General features: G+C 55.9%; 1 long non-coding RNA gene across 1 annotated transcript; it reads right to left on the reverse strand.

The window, feature by feature from the left end:
- Positions 1-329: 329 nt before the first annotated feature.
- On the reverse strand, positions 330-6,562 carry LOC109494127. Its single transcript, XR_002148701.3, has 4 exons — positions 6,115-6,562; positions 5,609-5,723; positions 1,883-2,030; positions 330-433 (listed from the first exon to the last, which is right to left on the reverse strand). It is a non-coding gene; the product is annotated as an uncharacterized LOC109494127 (long non-coding RNA).
- Between the last annotated feature and the right edge of the window lie 206 nt (positions 6,563-6,768).

The raw sequence follows: 6,768 nt of genomic DNA on the forward strand, positions 1-6,768 counted from the left end.
CGCCTGATGCCCCCGCACGTTGGGCCCTCCTTGACTTTCAGGGAGGGAGCCTGCGTACATCTACGGGCAAAGCTGAGCCCTCCATGGGAAGGGACAACTTGGAAAGCATCTTGGAAGAGGCCGGGTGGATCGCACTACAATCCAAAGCTGGGCATCCTGCGTTCAGAGTGTGCAGCGAAACAGAGTCAGATTTGGTTTGCTTTGCTTTTTTTTTTTTTTCACATCTGACTCATCTTCTTTATTTATTTTTATTATTTTATTACTTTCATTTCAAGAGAGAGTGGGGGGGGGCAAAGGGAGAGAGAGAGAGAGAATCTTTTTTTTTTTTCTTTTTTGAACGGTGGTGGTATTTATTCGGGCAGCCCTTGTCTTCTGTGTCCCATTAGCCCTGGGTCCTGGCATCTTGTGTCTTCAGGATTCAGCATATTGAGCCCTGAAAGGGGAATGTTAGAGGGTCAGAATAGGTAGGTCGTGCTCAAGGAAATGAAGCTGGAGATATTTGTAGAACCATTTTTCTTCTCTTTTTATTATTATTTATTTATTTACTATAATTCATTGTCCAGTTAGCTAACCTACAGTGTATACAGTGTGCCGTTGGCTTCGGGAGTAGATTCCCATGATTCATCACTTACATACAACACCCAGGGCTCATCCCAACAAGCTCCCTCCTCTTCAATGCATCACCCATTTTCCCCAAGAGAGAGAACCTTAATTTTTGAAAAATGTCTTATTTATAGTTGAGACAGAGAGAGACACGGCATGAGCGGGGGAGGAGCAGAGAGAGAGGGAGACACAGAATCCGAAGCAGGCTCCAGGCTCCGAGCCGTCAGCACAGAGCCCGACGCGGGGCTCGAACTCACAGACCGCGGGATCATGCCCTGAGCCGAAGTTGGATGTTTAACCACCTGAGCCGCCCAGACACCCCTCCCCAAGAGAGAGAATCTTGATCAGCTTCCATGCTCAGCGTGGAGCCCGACCCAGGGGCTTGATCCCGCGACCCTGGGACCATGACCTGAGCCGAAATCAAGAGTCAGATGCCCAACAAGGTACCCCTACACCTGACTCCTCTTCTAAGATAACCCTATGCTATCAAGAATAACATGGGGGCACCTGGGTGGCTCAGTCAGGGGCTCATCTCTGGGGTCGTGAGTTCGAGCCCCACGTTGGGTGAAGAGATTACTAAAAATAAATAAACAACAACTTAAAAAAAAACCCCAGAAGAACAAGCATGATGGAATTGGTGATTCTGCTAACAGCACGGGCTCGGGGCTGAATTGGGTACCCGGTCCTGTGCGTCTTTTCCTTCCACTCTCTCATGTAACCCCGCCATGGTTACCCCATTGCCTGTCATCACCCCAATTTACAGGTGAGGAAGGGGTAAGTCACCTGTTTGGGGTCACTAGCTGGTAGGCTTGTCCTCCAGGCCCACGTGCCTCAGTACCCCTAGCTCTGCCTTGCTGTGGCCACCCCCCCCCCACTGCCGCCATCTCCCTGGGTCTCCTTGGCCTGACACACAGATGTGCACCATCTGGCGAGCAGCCTTGGGCCCTGTGATCCCTGAGAAAAATGCCTGGGGCTTTGGAAAGTCACCTGTTTCAAAATGAAGGAACCAGGTGGACTCTCCGACCGACTTCCTTCCAAGAGGCTCCTGTGCGTCCAATCGTCAGGCTCCCAGCCCAGCCTCACTGCACGTTGATCCTTCCGTCCCCTTTCCTGGGTCCCTCACGGACAGCGGTGGCTCGAGTGCCCTCGAGTGCCCTCTCTTTTCCCGCAATGGGTTTTCTGGGTCTCCCCCCCTCCCACCCCCTGCCTGGTCCAGCCCCTGGCCGTGACACTGGTCCAGCCTCGGTCTTTACTGCCATCTAGTGGCTCCCGGACTTACCGCAAGGAGGAGTGTTCCAAAACAGAGACCAGAAATTCCAGGCGCCTTTGAAATGCTGTAGTTGAGCTTGTTTCGTCTCCACGTCTCCACGGGGCAAACCCAGGCCCGGCCCTCTGACAGCAACAGGCTTGGTGTGGCCCTGGGGGACCTGCTTGAGGGGGAACGGATGCAGCTGTTCATCCTGCGGAGGACCCCACCCGTGGGCGCTTGCCCCCTGTCTGCGGGAGGGTTTCCAACTTCAGATGGAGAGCTCAGCTTCCCCCTGGCATCCAGGCCTCCACGTCTCTGCCCACCGGAGGCCAGGGGGTGTGGAGGGCAGGGTGGCCAAAGTCCAAGAGGGATGCAGAAAGCAGAAGTTGGCCCCGTGTGCAGGGGCGGGTGGGGGGGGGGGGGCGAGGGCAGAAGCCTTCCAGAGGCAGAGACGCGGGAGTGGGTTTGTGTCCGGGCAGGAGACGAGAGGCGCAGAGCTATCTCTGCCCCGGGCTGGCCCTCTGAGGAATCAGGTGGCCAGGGTTCCCATCCTGACCCTGCCGCTCACTCGGAACATCTTGGAAAAGGAGTCACCGTCCACCTCTGGGCTGTTGTCAGAATCCGACGGAGAGGGATATGAAGCCTCGGCCCACAGCAGGCCCTCGTGTGAGTTTCCTGCCGCTCTCCCGTCACAAATGGCCACAAGGGGGTCACTTAAAGCATCAGGAAGTACTCTCTCCTAGTTCTGGAGGCCACACGTCCAAAACCGAGGAGTCCGCGGGCTTGGTTCCTTCTGGCGGCCCTAACACAGACTGGTCCATGCCTGCTCGCTCCTGGCTTCTGGGAGCTGTGGGCAATCCGCACGGCCTCGTCCCTGTGGGCATGTGTGTGTGTGCGTGTGCGTGTGTGTGCGTGTGTGTGTGTGTCTTCTCTTCTTGTAAGGACACCAGTCATACTGGATTAGAGCCCCAACCCACACTAATCAAGTATACCTTCAACTTGGCTCGATTCCATCTGCAATGACCCTGTTTCCAAATAAGGTCACGTTCACAGGAGGTTAGGGCTTGAGTACGTCTTTTGAGGAGGGGACACTATTGTCCACGGCAACCCTCAGACGGATCATGCATCATCGGGCTCCCATCTTCCCTCGGGGTCAAGAGCAAAGTCCACTTGTGTCTGATGTCCCGTGGGCCCTCCACGCCGGGTTTGCCCGCTCTGACCTCAAAATGTCCGTCACATCTGGCTCGCTCACCTCCCACACTCAGCTCCATTACTCCCCTGTCTTTAAAAGGCTACAGAGATGTCCCTACCCCCGGGAGTGGCCCCAGATCAGTCCCCAGGCCCCACCCTGTCTCACCGTCCCCCAAGGCCCTCACGGGTGTCAGGCACCTGCTGCATTTATGGGGGCGGCTGTATGGAGCATGTTTTAGGGTCAACACCACCAAGCAGACGCCCCTCAGCGGAGCAGAAACCCCTCAAAATCGGCAGAACTCAGAAGATGCCCTCACTGCCCGATTCATCCCGGCAGGCCTCTGAAGGACAGGGGTCCAAACAATTGTTCTGAGTGTAAAGGAATGTTCTAGAAAGGCAGGCTTTTGTGGGTCAAGTGGTCCGCTTTTTAGTATGTTAAAGAAATATTTTGCCCAAGAGCCTGGGGGGTGGGGGGGGAGATAAAAGCCTGGCGGCCAGGGATGTACTGACCGGGGAAAGATGTTTGAGACGCCCAGCCCCCGTCAGACGGCCTGGAGGGGCAGGCGTGGAGCCAGCCGAGCGGGCCAGCAGACCGCCCTCACCCCTACCCAGTCTCCTGGACCCGCGGCCTCACTCCCTGTGCAATCATACAAGGCCCTAACGAGACGCTGGTCTAAAAGGGCCTGATCTGCAGGAATGTTCGAGGCAAATGAAACACACAGCATCCGAGAAGCCAAGTGGCTTAGGAAAACGCATTCACGGCACAACAAAAGACAGAACAGTTGGACGAGCAAGCGAGACACAGCCCTAATCGGCGGCCACATTTTGTTTGCGCCCCACAGTCGCCTACTGTAGAGAAAAAAAAAATTGTAAAGAAGAAGAAGAAAAAAAAAGAAGGCGTTGAAGCCTTGAAATTAAACACTTAAAAAAAAAATAGGCCAATGTTCTCAGAGACCGTGTTTCAAAAGACAGCTTTTGTTCCACACTCTGGGCTCTCTCAGTCGGCAGCAAATGCCGTCTCCACCTGACGGGCACCGCAGAGATAAGCCGGAAGCACCGTCTTAAACAGCGCGGGGGCAATTTTCGCCTCTACCTTATCACCACCTTCAAGACGCGTTATTTTCATCTGAAGTGCAGTCCCGGTTTTGCAGGGGGGAGGGGGTGGGGGAAGGGGGAGAAAAAAGCTTTTCATCTCTCCCATCCTCGTGTGTTTCCTCTCTCTCTCCCGAGGGAAGCTTGGGGGAAGAACATTCGTCTGCTTGCCATGGTTTGGGAATCCCATAAAACACTCGGGAGGGTGGAGTGTTTCACACTGATAAATAAACGCCCCTCCCGGCCCAGCAGGTGGCTCCCGGACACGAAGTCTCGGCCACCGCGCAGACCTGGTGCTGGGGACCGACGTGGTCGGGCAAAGGGACGGCCACCCTGTCCCCACGCCTCCCACCTCTGAAAGCGGGGGTGGGGGGGAGGGGGGGATGTTGGAAGGCCCCAAGTGCCCTTTATCTATGCTCCCCCCTGCGTTTACCCCACTCCCTCTCAGGCACCACGGGCTTTCTCCAGGCCAAGGGCGGCTTTTGCGTGTTCATTTACCCATAACCAACGCAATTGCAAGCCAGCCTCCCAGTGGGCTGGAGAAGTGACTTTTCCCTTAAACCTGTTAAGCAAACCAAGGGCCTGGAGGCTAAATCTTCCCTGTCCTTTGTCATCTCTGCCACCGAAAAACAAAATAAAGGAGAGTTCCACAACAACTGGACGAGCGATGAGGAGGCAGGCAGCCTCAGGACGGTCTGAGCCCTGGGGACCTCAGAGACCACCCAGGCCATTCGGGCAGAGGGAGGCAAAGGACCCAAACAGGGCCGCGGTCCGTGGAGATGTGGCTCTCAGACCCCGGCACCTTGCCTTCGGGAGCGTCCACTGTCCTCCTTGCTCATTCCTTTCTTCGGCCATTCCCGAAATATCCCCGGTACCACTCTGTGCCCTGCTCTAATTACTGAGGACATAATAATTTCACAAAAACCTTCCCCGCATTCACGGAACCCAAGCTCTATGGTGAGGACAGACAGCAGACAAAAAAGATTTACGCTGATGACGCTTGGTGACCCATTAGCAAGGCATCGCCGGTGGATCAGAAGCGTGCCCGGTCGCTGCCGAGTCATGGCAGCACGAGCCATCTCTGGGGACGACGTCTGGCTCCCTCTGACTCCAGCTAGGTCATACCTCCCTCCAACCGTGTCCCACGACTGTCCAGCATCTCTGCTCTAGGGACCCTCGGTTAGAGCCAGAATACCAGCGCAACAAAGGCTGACAGCCCCCCGGAGGGCTTGCCATAGCCTACCCTGGAAAGGACCCCCATGCACCTCCTTAACACCCCCGGCGCTGGGCACTTATGCGGAGAGAGCCCCTGTGCGCAGAGGGACATCCGTCTGATGAACACACGTCTGTCCCGCAGGGGCATCCCCAGCAGGTAGGAGAGAGATATGGCAGGCGCCAGGGCGTGGGTCTAAACACTCTGCTCCCCTTCTACCATGACCGAAGGACCGCGAGCGGCAGGAACCCGGTCCCTACACATGGGTGGCATGTGACCGTCCTCAGGCTGTGGCTGCAGGACTACGGAGCACTGTGTTTGCACGTGAGCGCTGACATCTGCTGACATCCGTAGCGGCTTCAGCGACGAGCACCCCTAGAGGGACAAAAATTGGGCTTCATTTTATCATCTTGAGCGTCCTTCCTTAGGGCACGTGCGCACCCTCCCCCCTCCCCCTTCATCGGTCATCTCTCTCTTCCTCCCTCCCTCTCTGTTTCTCTAAATTTTTTTTTTCAACGTTTATTTATTTTGGGGACAGAGAGAGACAGAGCATGAACAGGGGAGGGGCAGAGAGAGAGGGAGACACAGAATCGGAAACAGGCTCCAGGCTCTGAGCCATCAGCCCAGAGCCTGACGCGGGGCTCGAACTCACCGACCGCGAGATCGTGACCTGGCTGAAGTCGGACGCTCAACCGACTGCGCCACCCAGGCGCCCCCCTCTCTGTTTCTCTCTAACGCAACCAGAAAACATGGAAGGAGAGGGCACCTTATGTCCGTGTCGCATTCCAAGATGATTCCAAGACCTGACTCTCAGACAGACACCAATGGGCTATTTGTGTCTCCGCTCAGTGATTCATCCTTTCCTGCGAGCGCCCCCCTCTGGAGAGCTGGAGAGGTGCTCCCGCAACCTTTACAAATGGGCTTTGCCCGTTCGTCTATTTTACACCCAGGAGATGGGTCCACGTGGGAATTGTTTTGCTCCAAGCAGCTGGTGCCAGATTGGCTTCCTAAGTCCCCACGGTCCTGGGGGCAGAGCTTCGGACCCCATGATCCTTCCCTCGATGCAGACAGACACCCACAGGCTACAGGTACCCCGGGGAAGGGCCGTGCAGGTGCTGCTGGGGCTCCGTTCCCCTCCAGGGTGGGTGCCATAGAGAAACCCTGCTTTCTAACACCCACACCCAACAATCTTGCCGAACATCTCTGGCCCCAAGAGCAACCCACCCAGAATGCCTTGCAACCTTTTTACCCGAAGAAACAATGTATCCTTGGCTTCCCAGCCTTAGCTTCCCTCCGGTGAAATGCAAAGGAAAAGGGAGGGAAGAGAAATGAACTAACATATTAGGCTCTCCCCGCACAGGGCACCGTCCAGGGAGCTTACTGAATGTTCAGCTAATCCTCAGCAACCCCAGGGTCGAGC

This window comes from Felis catus, chromosome E1, assembly GCF_018350175.1.
Source record: "Felis catus isolate Fca126 chromosome E1, F.catus_Fca126_mat1.0, whole genome shotgun sequence".
Lineage (NCBI taxonomy): Eukaryota > Metazoa > Chordata > Mammalia > Carnivora > Felidae > Felis > Felis catus.